The sequence below is a fragment of the Microcaecilia unicolor genome, chromosome 7 (genome assembly GCF_901765095.1).
Source record: "Microcaecilia unicolor chromosome 7, aMicUni1.1, whole genome shotgun sequence".
NCBI lineage: Eukaryota > Metazoa > Chordata > Amphibia > Gymnophiona > Siphonopidae > Microcaecilia > Microcaecilia unicolor.
In genome coordinates, this window is record NC_044037.1 from 304,437,987 (window position 1) to 304,452,887 (window position 14,901).

Sequence of the window (14,901 nt, forward strand, 5' to 3'; positions counted from 1 at the left end):
AGTCTGAAGCCTGCCCTTGCAGATCAGCAATGCGGCTGCGCCGGAGAGGAGGACTTCGGCTGGAGGGGGTTGGGGACCCCCGCCAGCAAAGGTACCCGACGGCGGCGGCAGGGGAGGGTTGGCAGCAGGAGGAGGGTCGAGGGGGTTGGCGGTGGGGGGGGGGGGCAGGGCCAAATCTATGGGGACCCATGCCCCCATGGCCCCACGTAGCTACGCCCCTGATCTACACACACGACACGGCAGGCCTGCTGTTTGTTATCTGAAGAACCTAGCGTGACCTGGCAGCTAAAGGGTTATAAGCTACTTGAAGGAAAAGGCTGAGCAGTGCTCAGTCAGTGCTTTGCCTGTGTTTGAACAGAGCTGCTGCGGGTTCTCGCCAATTTGTGCTTGATGGCATGGTAAATTCTTAATGTAAATAAGCATTAGGAAAGAGAAACAGTGCCTTCTGCCAGCAGGGAATGATAGAGCGGGTGCTGCCTGCAAACCTCAAGCTCGCCTCTGCAGGCACACATCTGGGGTGCAGGTGTGAGTGGCTGCCTCTGCTGCCTGGGGGCAGTGCGCCCTCTGCTGGATGAACAGGATAAACAGCAGGAGAGAAGTCACCAGGGCCTGATCCTTTGGGTTACATGACCCCACACTGGAGATTGCTCATATTACAGGAATCCTAAGGGTGCCAGGAAGGGGCCTGTCCTGTTATCAGAAAAGCAATGGCCTAGAGCTTCTCCTGGTATCTGGATCTGTGGCTTTCCAAAGTCTTAATGAAGCACAGAGGATTCCTGCGTCTGTCCCTCCCTCGGTCTGTCACTCTTCTCCTCCTGTGTGCCGGGATCACCTGGGTCCCCGACACACAGGAGCAAGAGAGAGACAGACTGAAGGAGCAGAACCTTCTGGTGCCGGACCCCCCTTGGCGGCGAGGCCTGGGGAATCTTGCCCACCCCCCTCCCCACTCTCAGTGGCCCTGTTTCTAAGTAAGGGAGTAATTCCCATCATGGGGGAAGTACTTCTGTGCATTAAAGAGGAGTGGGACTTGGAAGTGATTGCATGGCATGATCTTAAGGTGGCCAAACAGGTAGAAAAAGGCGACGGTGAAAGTTAGAAGGATGCTTGGGTGCAGAGGGAGAGGAATGGCCAGTAGGAAAAAGGAGGTGATGATGCCCCTGTATAAGACTCTGGTGAGACCTCATTTAGAATATTGTGTACAATTCTGGAGACCTTATCTTCCAAAAGATATAAACAGGACAGAGATGGACCAGAAGGTGGCTACTAAAATGGTCAGTGGATTTCGTCATAAAGCGTATGGGGACAGACTTCAAGATCTCAATATGTATAGTTTGGAAGAAAGGCCGGAGAGGGGAAATATGATACAGATGTTTAAATACCTGTGTGGCATAAATGCACAGGAAGTGGGTCTCTTTTAATTGAAAGGAAGCTCTGGAAGAGGGGGCATAGGAAGAAGATGAAAGGGGATAGATTTAGAAGTAACCTAAGGAAGTACTTCTTCACGGAAAGGGTGGTGAATTTGTGGCATGGCCTCCTGGTGGAAGTGGTGGAGACGAAAACAGTATCTAAATTCAAGAGAGATTGGGACAAGTACACAGGATCTCTAATGGAGTGATGGGGAGAGTAGATGATATGGATGGGCAGACTGGATAGGCCAGATGGTCTTTGCCTACATTTTTCTGTTTCTCTGTTAAGTGGTAGATGTGCATTTGGCATAGTCTATAACTTTAGCACAGAAATGCAAAGGAGTAATTCAGAGTGAGCAGGGCCGTCATTAAGGGTGGGCAAACAGTCACATCACTGGAGGCCCCAAAGCTACCTACAGTTGAAAGAGGACCAATCTGCAAGCAAGCTTCGGAGCTTCCTCCCTAGCATTTGCCCTGGGCCCCATCGTGTCTTGCACCGGCCCTGAGGCTGTGGGCAGAAGAAGTTCTAGTTCACTGATTCACAGGTTTACGGAATGGATTAAAGATCTCTGGAGGAGAGTTTATGACAAGAGTGAAGCTCGTTTCCTGGAATCGCACGTGAGAGAATACTTGCCCCGCTGATAAGTAGCTTGCATAGTATTTTGAACTGCTACTGGATAATCTTCTTTGAATTGTCACAACATTTCTTTTGAATTTGTCATTTCAATCTGTGTTGATACCTGTTGGACATTTATGGTCACTGAAGCAGATTTGGCAGGCAGGGAAGGACATTGGGGTACAATGATGGCTGAAAATGAGTGTAATGCATGAAGGGGAGGTTTGTCCTTCCAGTGTGAAACACCTAACTCTGAGCAGCAATCATTCATATTTTAATTGTTTTTTAAGTGTGAGCATATTATTTTGTTGGATTAAATTTTAACTGCCAGACCTTTTACCGTTCTTCTAATTTTTGTGCAGCCCAGCTCTTACTGTCCTGGGTCCAGCCTCCTTTTGCTGGCAAACATGATTAAGGTATCGTTCTCCGGACTAATTCCCGTTGGGATACACACTCCCTTCTGGATTGCCTGTATCATGGATTCCGACCTCACTATGGTATAGATCCCTTATTGACTACTACGATGGATACACTGATGAAGGGCTTGGAGAGGTCAGGTACTTTCTTGATGTGGCTTCAACATTTGATTTGGTGACGTACGACCTGTTGTTGCATCGGCTGAGAAGTATTCGAGTCGGAGATAGCGTCTTCCACTGGCTTTCTTCCCATTGATAGACTATCGGGCTCATTTTCGAAAGAGAAGGACGCCCATCTTTCGACACAAATCGGAAGATGGGCATCCTTCTCACAGGGTCGTCCAAATCGGTATAATCGAAAGCCGATTTTGGACGTCCCCAACTGCTTTCCGTCGCAGGGACAGCCAAAGTTCAAGGGGGCATATCGGAGGCTTAGCGAAGGCAGAACTTGGGCGTGACTAACACATGGACGTCCTTGACCCATAATGGAAAACAAAAGGGCGTCCCTGACGAGCACTTGGACGACTTTACCTAGTCCTGTTTTTCTTACGACCAAGGCACAAAAGGGTGGCTGAAATGACCAGTTGACCACCGAAGAGAATCAGGGATGACCTCCCCTTATTCCCCCAGTGGTCACTAACCCCCTCCACCCTCAAGAAACATCTTTAAAAATATGCCCTGCCAGCTTCAGATGTTATACTCAGGTCCATCACAACAGTATGCAGGTCCCTGGAGCAGTTTTAGTGGGTGCAGTGCAGTTCAGGCACATCCCCCTCCCTACCTGTTACGTTTGTGGAGGAAACAGCAAGCCCTCCAAAACACACCAGAAACCCACTGTATCCACATCTAGGTGCCCCCCTTCACCTGTAAGGGCTATGGTAGTGGTGTACAGTTGTGGGTAGTGGGTTTTGGGGGGGAGGGTTGGGGGCTCAGCACGCAAGGTAAGGGAGCTATGCACCTGGGAGTAATTTCTGAAGTCCACTGCAGTGCCCCCTAGGGTGCCCGGTTGGTGTTCTGGCATGCCAGGGGGACCAGTGCACTAGAAATGCTGACTCCTCCCATGACCAAAGGGCTTGCATTTGGTCATTTCTGAGATGGGCATCCTTGGTTTCCATTATCGCCGAAAATCAGAAACGACCAAGTCTAGGGACGACCATCTCTAAGGACAACCTAAATTTCAAGATTTGGGCGTCCCCGACCATATTATTGAAACGAAAGATGGATGTCCATCTTGTTTCGATAATACGGGTTTCCCCGCCCCTCCATCGAGATGTTTTGCGAGGGCGTCCTCCTTGGGTGTGCCTTTCTTTTTTTTAACTCTTTATTTATGAATTTTTCATTTACATCAAACGATATAAAGATTGGCAATATCAGAAAAAATAAAATAAAGAAATATACTTTTATATCATTACTTATAGAAAATACTGGTTCAAATTTTGACCTCAATAAATTGAATCAAGATACTAGGAAATATTATACAAGAAATTATTAGTAATAAACAAAGTTATTTAAACGGAAGGGTCATAACAGATATCTGTAGCCAACTAAACAGCATTCCTAACTAGGGAGGCAAGTCTCCAGGTGAATTAACACTCTCCTTGGAATCAATAAATTCTAACAGCTTCGAGGGAGTAAAGAATATATAGTTAACCGATTCAAAAGTAATATAACATTTGCAAGGAAATTTTAGCAAAAAAGTAGCACCCAATTTAAGGACTCTAGTTTTATAAATCAGAAATTCTTTTCTCCTCTTTTGCGTACTCCTTGCCAAATCTGGAAAAATTTGTATCTTTTGACCCAAGAAGACATCATTTAAATGGCAAAAATATAGTCTCAGAATATAATTTCTGTCCATTTCCAGGGCAAAAGTCACAATAAGTGTTGTTCTCTCTGTGATAACTTCCAGAGAGTTCTCTAGAAATTCTGTCAAATTTAAATCTGGAGTAGTTGATGGTTGCTCCTTTGGAAGTTTAGAAACACCCATAATATACTGGGTTCTCGTTATAGGGGGATAACCCTCCATTGGGATTCCCAGTATTTGGGTAAAATATCTTTTCAGCATATCTATAGCTGCGACTAAGGGTGATTTTGGAAAATTTATTAGCCTTAAGTTATTCCTTCGAGCATTATTTTCCAAATTTTCTAATTTCTTTTCCTGTATTCCTTTTTCTTTAATTAAAGAAAACGTTAGATTTTGAAGTTTTCCAACCTCAACTTCCATCTTCAAAACTTTTTCTTTTTGTTCCTGAAAATTATTAGACAGATTTTCACTGGTCTGTTTTAATTCCTTAATTTCACCCTTAATAGAGGTATTCATCTGGAGTAAGGTGTTATTGACCCCTTGAATTGCATCCCATAATGAGTTCATAGTCACCACTGCTGGTCTCTGTAATCCTCCATTACTCCCGGTAGTGGAACCTCGGGGAACAGGGGCATCGACCTGCAATTGCTCCTGCATTGCTGTTTCCTTCCCCGGGGTTGAAGTGCTCGAAGGTCCTCCTCCCAACGGCGTTGCAAATGGCACTTCCAACTGCCGTGGTCCCTCGGGCAGCCTTTCACTTCCGGGTTGTGGAGGAGCGGTGTGAGAAGGAGGGCTCAGCGTCGCTCCTTCAATGCTGCGGTCCGCACCCAGAGAGGTCGAACCCGTCAAAGCAGTCATCTGTTCGCCATGGATCCCAATTCCGAAGCTCTCCAAAGTTGCTTGTCGAGAGATTGGCGTCGTCGGTGGAATCACGGAGGTAGAAACCACCGTCTTCCCCTTTCTTTTCCCCATCTTAAAGTCGGAGAAAGAACTTCTCTCGCTAGTTTAACAATGGGTCTCAGGAGCTTTGGGAGCACACATCCGTTTCTGACGCCATCTTGATTCTCCTGGGTGTCCCTTTCAATTATGCCCCTCCACATGCAACAGGTCTGTGTTGGTGCCTTTATATCTTGGTGACTCCGGAGTTCAGCAATATTAGCTTTGCTTTTTTAAAATATATATCTGCAACTCCTATGTGACATAATAAGTACATACGTACTGCCTTACTGTGACAGACCAAAGGTCCATCAAGCCCAGCATCCTGTTTCCAATAGTGGCCAATCTAGGTCACAAATACCTGGCAAGCTGCCAAAACAGTACAATACATTTTATGCTGCTTATCCTAGAAATAAGTGGATTTTCCCCAAGTCCATTTTCATAATGGTCTGTGGACATTTCCTTTAGGATGCCATCCAAACCTTTTTTAAACTCTGCTAAGCTAACTGTTTTTACCACATTCTCTGGTAACAAATTCCAGAGTTTAATTACACATTGAGTGAAGAAATATTTTCTACGATTCATTTTAAATTTACTACTTAGCAGCTTCATTGCATGCCCCCTTGTCCTAGTATTTATGGAAAGAGTAAACAAGCGATTCACGTCTACCCTTTCCACTCAACTCATTATTTTATAGACCTCTATCATATCTCCCCTCAGCCATCTTTTATCTAAGCTGAAGAACCCTAGCTGGTTTAGTCTTTCCTCATGGGGAAGTCGTCCCATCCCCTTCATCATTTTCGTCGCCCTTCTCTGTACCGTTTCTAATTCCACCACATCTTTTTTGAGATGCGGTGACCAGAATTGGCATTATAACGTCCTCATTTTTGTTTTCCATTCCTTTCCTAATAATACTTAACATTCTATTTGCTTTCTTAGCCGCAGCAGCACACTGAGCAGAAGGTTTCAACGTATCATCGATGATGACACCTAGATCCCTTTCTTGGTCCGTGACTCCTAACGTGGAACCTTGCGTTATGTAGCTATAATTCGAGTTCCTCTTTCCCACATGCATCACTTTGCACTTGCTCACATTAAATATCATCTGCCATTTAGACTCCCAGTCTCGTAAGGTCCTCTTGTAATTTTTCACAATCCCTCTTGCGATTTAACTACTTTGAATAACTTTGTGTCATCAGCAAATGTAATTACCTCATTAGTTACTCCCATTTCTACATCATTTATAAATATGTTAAAGAGCAATGGTCCCAGTACAGACCCTTGGGGAACCACACTAACCACCCTTCTCCATTGAGAATATTGACCATTTAACCCTACTCTCTGTTTTCTATCATTTAACCAGTTTTTAATCCACAATAGGACACATTTGTCATATCCTATGACTCTCCAATTTCCTCTGGAGTCTTTCATGAGGTACTTTGCCCAGAGTCACAAGGACCTGCAGTGGGAATTGAACCCAGTTCTCACAAAAAAAATCAACGTGCAGTAAATTTTAGTGTGAAAACATGGCAAATCAATACTAACACTGGAAAACACTAGTTAACGCCAAGCTTAACCAAAGCTAAATGCTTGTTTAACTATTTAAAGGAGAAAGATCCCTCAGAAACCCATCGGATAAAGATCCTAGGTTTTGACCGGCATCAACTTAAGCCGTTGTCTCATTTCTAATTGGAGTCAAAACTTCTTGTTTTATGTGGGTTTTTTTGTGCCATCATGTACTGTACATCAAAAAATCTTTTTATATATTACACAAAAAATAAGGTGATCAAAAGCACCAAAGCAATGAAACAACAGCACTTAGCGTCCAACAGGGCCACCGTTTCACCCATTTTTGGCTTCCTCAAAATTTATTGAACTGGAAATATATTCATGGTGATGACAAGCAGCACAGGTTCCCGAGGAAGCCAAAAACGGGTTCATGTCAATGTATAACTTATATACTGCGATAGTCCTTCACAGGTTCACCCATAGCTGGTTAAATGCTGAATCTGCTATAGCAGGATCCACAAAAGGGAAATGGGACTTGATATACTGCCTTTCTGAGGTTTTTGCAACTAAACTCAAAGCAGTTTACATATATTCTGGTACTTATTTTGTACCAAGGGAAATGGAGGGTTAAGTGACTTGCCCAGAGTCACAAGGAGCTGCAGTGGGAATTGAACCCAGTTCCCCAGGATCAAAGTCCACTACACTAACCACAAGGCTACTCCTCTACTAGCAACATTCCATGTAGAAGCCTGCCCTTGCAGATCACCAATGCGTCCTACACATACCTGCAGGACGTCAGACTCACAGAAACAGAAGCCTGTGCAGCCTTCTACATGGAATGTTGCTAGTGGAATAGCAACATTCCATGTAGAATCTCAAACAGTAGCAACAGAATCTCAATAGTAGCAACTTTCCATGTAGAATCTCAAATGGGAAATGGGACTTGAGATACTGCCTTTCTGAAGTTTTTGCAACTACATTCAAAGTGGTTTACATATGTTCAGGTACTTTTTTTGTACCAGGGGCAATGGAGGGTTAAGTGACTTGGCCAGAGTCACAAGGAGCTGCAGTGGGAATTGAACCCAGTTCCCCAGAATCAAAGTCCACTGCACTAACTACTAGGCTACTCCTCTGCTCTTGGACAGGAGCTAATATTGAACATCAAGGAATAATGCCAGCAGTGGTCAGCGAAACATTGATCTGCTGAATATCGAGCCCTTTGTGTTTTCGGGTTGTGTGGTTGACTGATAATAGTGAACTCTTTTTGGAGGCAGTTCGCACTATTTCAGAAAGGGGGCGCTCTGTTTCCCTATAGTGGAGGATAGGGGGCGCTCTGTTTCCCTATAGTAGAACTACCACATGTGCACACCCTATCAGGAAAAGAGCGTCACCCTCTGTCCATACAGTGCAGACTATCTCCAAAGAGTGTCTGCTATTATCGACGAATGACAAAATGGCCAAATGAAAATTCCCATATATGACATGGGAAGCAACACGAAACAAACATTTTCTGATGGCTTATCAAGAAAAAGATCTTCAAGTCACTGTGAATAATACATTGACATTTTCAGCTTCTTAAAAAAACCCAAATAGGAGTAACTGAAAAGGGATGGAGAAGGAATCTGAGAATGTCATTTGCCTCTGTAGAACGTTCCTGGAGCATCCACACCTTCAGTATTGCTCATCCCATCTCAAAAAGGATATAGTGCAAGTAGAAAAGGTTCAGAGAAGGGAATCCAAAATGCTAAAGGGGGTGGAACACCTTCCTTATAGACTGTAAACAGGTTAGGACTTTTCAAGGTGGAGAAAAGAGGGATGCGATAGAAATTTCTAACATTATGAGAAAGTCGGAATGGATAAATTGGGAATGTATCAGACAAAGAAACAAGAGATCAGTCCACAAAATCAATGAACCAAAATCGAGGAAAGGACTTTTTGAATGCAGCAATAGTTAAGCTGTAGAATCAGTTACCAGAGGATACAGTCAAGGCGACCCTATTAGGGATTCAAAAGAGATTTGGACAACTTCATGAAGGACAGTCCATAAAAAATGATTAGTCGGGTATATTTGGGAGAGCTGTTGTTTATCCTTGGAAATGAACTATGGGAAATAGATCTACTTTTGGGGATCTGCTGGGTGCTTGTGACCCGGACTGGCCACTGTCAGAGACAGGATGCTGGGCTCAGTGGACCTTGGTCTGACTCAGCCTGGCTTTTCATATGTTCTTAAGCTCCTGCCTCTAAAGAAACAGCAGGGCCGCTGAGAGACAAAGCTGAGTCCGGGGCAAACAATTTTCAGGCCCCACCACCGCCTCTGCCCTCTACAGCCGCCACTGCTCCCCCCTGCCACCACTGCTGCCCCCTCCCACAGCAGCAAACGAGAGAGAGTGCTCTGCCGGCTATAGAGGTCCTACTTCCTGTCGTGTCCCGCCTCCTGTGAAATAACTTCCTGTTTCCACATAGGCAGGATGTGGCAGGAAGAAGGACCTGTGGCTGGCAGAGCAGTCTCTTTTGATTGCTGGCGCCAGGCCTGGGGAATCTTGCCCTCCCCTCTCAGCAGCCCTGGAAACAAGCTGTCCTCCTGTCACTGTGCCAGCATGTTTCCCCTGCCATCACTGTCCCCACTGCCCCCCTCCATTGCTGTTTTCCCTTCCACACCCAATAGCTGCCCTCACAACCTCCTCCATCACCATCCCACTTCATTTGTCCTCACCACAGTCTTCGTGACTCTCCCTCACTTCTGTCTGCACTGCCTCCCTCCCACACACATTCTTCCATGTCCAACACAATACAGTAGTAACTCATTCCTGACCTGTATTAGAGGGAGGGGGTGTATGAATCATTGGCCAGTGCACAGTGGAGGGGGTATTGTAAAAGCTCAGAGAAGGAAGTTAAAAATTGATTTATAACACTAAAGTATTAACCTGGTGATGAATCCTCTGGGCAGCAGTTCATGTCCTGTCTCTGCCCTCAGAGGGTGCAAGTCACAGAGCTTACAGGTATTCGATTAGGTTAGGTAGGGCCTTTGACTTTACTCACACACTAGCATTTTCCATTTCTTTTCAAGGGCATTCATAAACCCCTTTCTCCAATTGCAAAATGGTTTACACCAAATCTATAATACAATAAAAATCATAAATAAAACAATATAGTATTGTGTTCAGTTTTGGAGGCCGTATCTTGCTAAAAGATGTAAAAAGACTAGAAGCGGTGCAAAGAAAAGCTACAAAAATGGTATGGGAATTGCGTTGCAAACCGTATGAGGAGAGACTTACAGACCTGAACATGTATACCTTGAAGGAAAGGAGAAACAGGGGTGGCATGATACAGACATTCCAATATTTGAAAGGTATTAATCCGCAAACGAACCTTTTCTGGAGACAGGAAGGCGGTAATTGAGGTTGAAAGAGGGCAGACTCAGGAGTAATGTCAGGAAGTATTTTTTCATGAAGAGGGTGGTGGTGGAGATGAAAGCGGTAATGGAATTCAAACATATGTGGGATAAACAGAAAGGAACCCTGTTTAGAAGGAATGGTTCCACAGAATGTTAGCGGAGATTGGGTGGCAACATCGGTATTTGGGAAGCAAAACCAGTGCTGGGCAGACTTTTACGGTCTACGCCCTGATGGTGACTGAATAGAATATGGATGGAGTGGAGTATAAATTTTAAGGGGCTTTGACGTTAACGTCAGAACTTTTAGTACAGGAACAGTGCTGGGCAGACTTCTACGGTCTGTGCCTTGAGAAAGCCAGGGACAAATCAAACTTGGGTATACATATAAAGTATTGCATACCATGTAGAATGACTGGATGGACCATACAGGTCTTTATCTGCTGTCATAGACTATGTTAGTATATATATTTTAAATCCAAAAACCTCAGTTAGAGACCCCCCACCCCACCCCAGGACCTCCAAAACATAGCAGGTGGTTTTAATTATTTTTATTAAACAAACTGTATCGCACAGGAGAGCCAGAACTCAATTACCATGGAGAAAAGGAGAAACAGGGGTGATATGATACAGATGTTCAAATATTTGAAGGTATTACTCCGCAAATGAACCTTTTCCATAGATGGGAACGTGGTAGAACTAGAGAACATGAGATGAGATCGAAGGGGGGCAGACTCAAGAAAAATGTCAGGAAGTATTTTTTCACAGAGAGAGTGGCGGATACTTGGAATGCCCTCCCCTGGGAGGTGGTGGAGATGAAAACGGTAATGGAATTCAAACATGCGTGGGATAAACATAAAGGAATCCTGTTCAGAAGGAATGGATCCTCAGAAGCTTAGCAGAGATTGGGTGGCAGAGCCGGTGATGGGAGGCAGGGCTAGTGGTTGGGAGGTGGGGCTAGTGCTGGGCAGACTTATATGGTCTGTGCCCTGAAAAGGACAGGTACAAATCAAGGTAGGGTATACACAAAAAGTAGCACATATGAGTTTATCTTGTTGGGCAGACTGGATGGACCGTGCAGGTCTTTTTCTGTCGTCATCTATTATGTTACTATGTTCATATTTTACAGCAAACTATACCACCCCTATCCCCCACCTGGCTTTACCTTCTACCAGTGAGGGGGCACGAGATGAAGGTGAAAGAGGATAGACTACAAGTAACCTGAGGAAATATTTCTTCACGGAAAGGGTGATGAATTTGTGGAACAGCCTCCCGGTGGAAGTGCTGGCGATGAAAACAGTATCTGAATTGAAGAGAGCTTGGGACAAGTCCATAGGATCTCTTTGTCCTTTAGACTGTAAGCTCCTTTGAGCAGGGACTATGCTCTGTGTTAAATTGTACAGCGCTGCGTAACCCTGGTAGCGCTTTAGAAATGTTAAGTAGTAGTAGAGTAGATGATATGGATGGGCAGACTGGACAGGCCAGATGGTCTTTATCTGCCTACATTTTTCTCTGTTTTTGTTTCTATGTAAGTGCCACATTTAAATCTGTGCATTTGAACCTGCTATGGTGAAAGTGGACATGGCTAAAAGAAGTGATTTACGCTAGTATTCCAAGATAGAAATGACACATATAATTGGCATTCTACAAAGGCTCACAGCCCGCGTAGAGAGCTGCTCTCGTGGTGTTTATCTGCTCTCGTTTTCTCTGTTCCTCTGTCTAGTAATGGAGCCTGCATGTAAGTACAATGGAAAGCTCAGCTCGGAGCTGTAGCCTCTAAGGTCTGGATGCAGGGCTCTGCCACCTCCAGAAAGCCTGCAAGGGAGGCTCTAGAGCTCTGGACATCCAGACTTTGCAGCTGCACCCCTAACTCCTTCTTGAACTCAAGTGGTACTTTATTGGTATAGCCAAGCTCCTGTATGGTTCAGTGGCTTTGCAGCCACAATCAGGGCTTCATATTTATACCAGTCAGTTACCCTCCCAGTTTCTGAAAAGCACTGGGTGGCACGAAAAGGTTACACGGACTAACCAGAAGAACCCCGGGGTCTCTACACAAGCGAGTGCTCATCCTGAAGGCCCCCTCACTGCATTCTTATGTACCTCTAAGACTGAATCTCTTCCCCACTCGGCTGCCTGACCCAGAGAGCAGTTCACGATTCCGGTAGAGACAGAAGTGCCTTCTCCTGTCTCTCAAGATAAGCCACAGCCTCTTCTCCCTTCCCCCATGTCTCTGGATTTCACTTAGTTTAAGCATAAGGTGCTACAGCCCGCTGTGTCCATATCCCAGTCATGGGACAGATAGAACTTCAGCTCTGTAACAGCCATAATATTGAACTCTGTCTCCACCTGCAGGTGTTAAGCTGTATTTTCTCTACTATGATACTTTGTGCTGACAGCCTCCCAGACACTGCCACCTGCCCTCTTGCATGTGCAGGAAGCTGGGCCTGTCAATGCCTGGACTGTGCCTATTCTGTACAGGTTGTGTATATGTGTGTGAGTACACATGTGCAGCTTGCATTGCCATTGTCCGTGCTGTACATGTCCTTTGGTGAGATTTTGTATGTTTGTATGAGTGCCCATGTGAAGCTTGCTCTGATGCTGCCTGGGTTGCACTTGTGTGTGTGTATGAGATGGGTGGGGAGGGTGGTCGTGGTTTCACTGCCGCTCTCTGTTTTGTCCCAGTCCTATACAATCCTTTCTGTTTCTGTTGTCCACTTGTCCTTAATTGAACCTGAAACAGAAGTCGCCTCTGAAGTGAAAGGTGGCGGGGAGCAACGAAGCTTGTCGGCTTCCTTTCCATCCCCCTTGCAGAGACAGGTTTCTGGGCAGGGTGCTGCCTCTTTTTTCTCATTTTCTGTAATTTTGCCTATGCTACCGAAAATGTTATTAAAATTCTTGGCTAGGGGTGTTTCACTTTTTTCGAGTAATTACACAGTTAATTTAGTTTCTCCCAGAACTGGAGATTCAACCAAGCGAGGCCATAAGAATTAATAAGAAACAAAGAAAGAACTTTATATAATACGTAACAATGCCCCATCTGTCTGCAGAGACAGGCCTCCTTAATGGCTTACGGCCAAAGAAAGAAAGAATGAAGCCCCCTTGACCTTTTCACCTTCGGACCCTTAACGCTTAGTGGTGGTCCCAGAAGACAGAGTAGACTAACCCCAGACTCCATGACTTAGGACCTGCGCTGCAGTACTCCAAACCCCCTTGCCCCTGGGGTTCTATCATTTTATTAGAGGCTGGGGTCCCTACAGTGTCTCTCCTCCACCCCTTCATAGATTAGAACCATTTCTGATTCCGTTTTAGGGAGCCAAGCCCAGAGTTGTGTTGAGTCAGCCCCGTTAGGACTGTGGTTTCCTCTGAACTTCCAACTCCCTGGTCACCCCTGGTACATCCAGACCCAACCACTCTACCTGTCAGACCACATCTCACAACAACCCACCCACCACGCTGCCCTTCAATAAAAGGTACTTCAAGCCATATATCTAGGCTTGTGATACATATGTCTTAATTTTTGTTCAGCAGACCTCAGTTTATCGGAGTCAAGGGGCACTCAATGGTTGTAGCCACCACTGTCCTATCGTCACAGAAATTTTATATTTCTTTTTTTATAGATATAATTTTCTGTTATACTTTTGTTGTTCCTTCATTAAACATTGTCTTAATGACTTCTGCCAACTTAGTAGCACACTTAACTTAGATAGATTACTTCCAAGGGGACTAGACTGTCCGACATGACATCATGTTTTGCCGCTCGGCTGTTTCAAGGATATTTCCCCTGTGAAGAAAACTTGCATTAAATCTAGCTGTACTGTTCATGTTAATGGTTAAATATTACAAAAATATTACAATTAATGTCATAGAATGTTATTGAATGGACGAGGGAATACAGTATTTCTAGGATGGGCGGGACAAATTGCTTGTTCTTTTGGCTGCTGTCGGTGACAGGGCGCTGGGCTCGATGGACCCTTGGTCTGTCCCAGCATGGTGATGCTTATGTCCTGCTACCAACCATGTCGGTACTGTGTAGTTCTCAAACGATCAAGATGGCGTTTTTTTAGCAGCTCTTTTATACCCATTCATTTATCGTTCCACCAATTGGGTTGCCCCCATCAAATCAATGTCATGCATTCAAACTCAGAATTTAATCCTAACAGACCTACTGCTTCCTTTTGCCATTGCTGGGGAGCATTGCAGTTTTCAAGGCACAGAACTCCAGCTGTCATTTCCCCATCCACACAACCCAAACAGCACGTCCCATAACCCTATCCCCCCCCCCCCCCCCCCGTCAGTGCTCTCACCCAGTCTCTAAAATTGTGAGCCCTTGGGCCACTGCCAAGGAGTGGCAGCGGCAGGCAAATCACCCAAGCAGAAAGCAGTGCTGAACACAACAGGCAGGAACCACAGTATATAACTAGAAGAGGCTTTAATAGTAGACAGTAACAATATCCAGTAGCACAGCAAAGTCAAAGGGCAGGCAGCAAACACGGGTAATCCATAAACTAACCAGAGTCTTTTAGGCAGGCAGAAAGCAAAATCAAAGTCCAGGTCCAGGCAAAGGGTCAAACACACAGGAAACTTACATAGCAGGAACTCCAACAAACCAACAGGAACTCAGGATGACCTTTGATACCAAGGCAAGGCAAGCAAGGCTCACAGAAGCTAATAAGCCCCTCAGCAGCTGACTCACAGCTGCAGTAAATCACCAGTCAAGTAAGGTTGCTGTTCCAGGACAAACCAGCAGAGCAAGTCCGGCAACCTGGAAAATCCGGACCGGACTCACTGAAGTCTGGAACATGGAAGACAGCAGAAAACAGTCCATA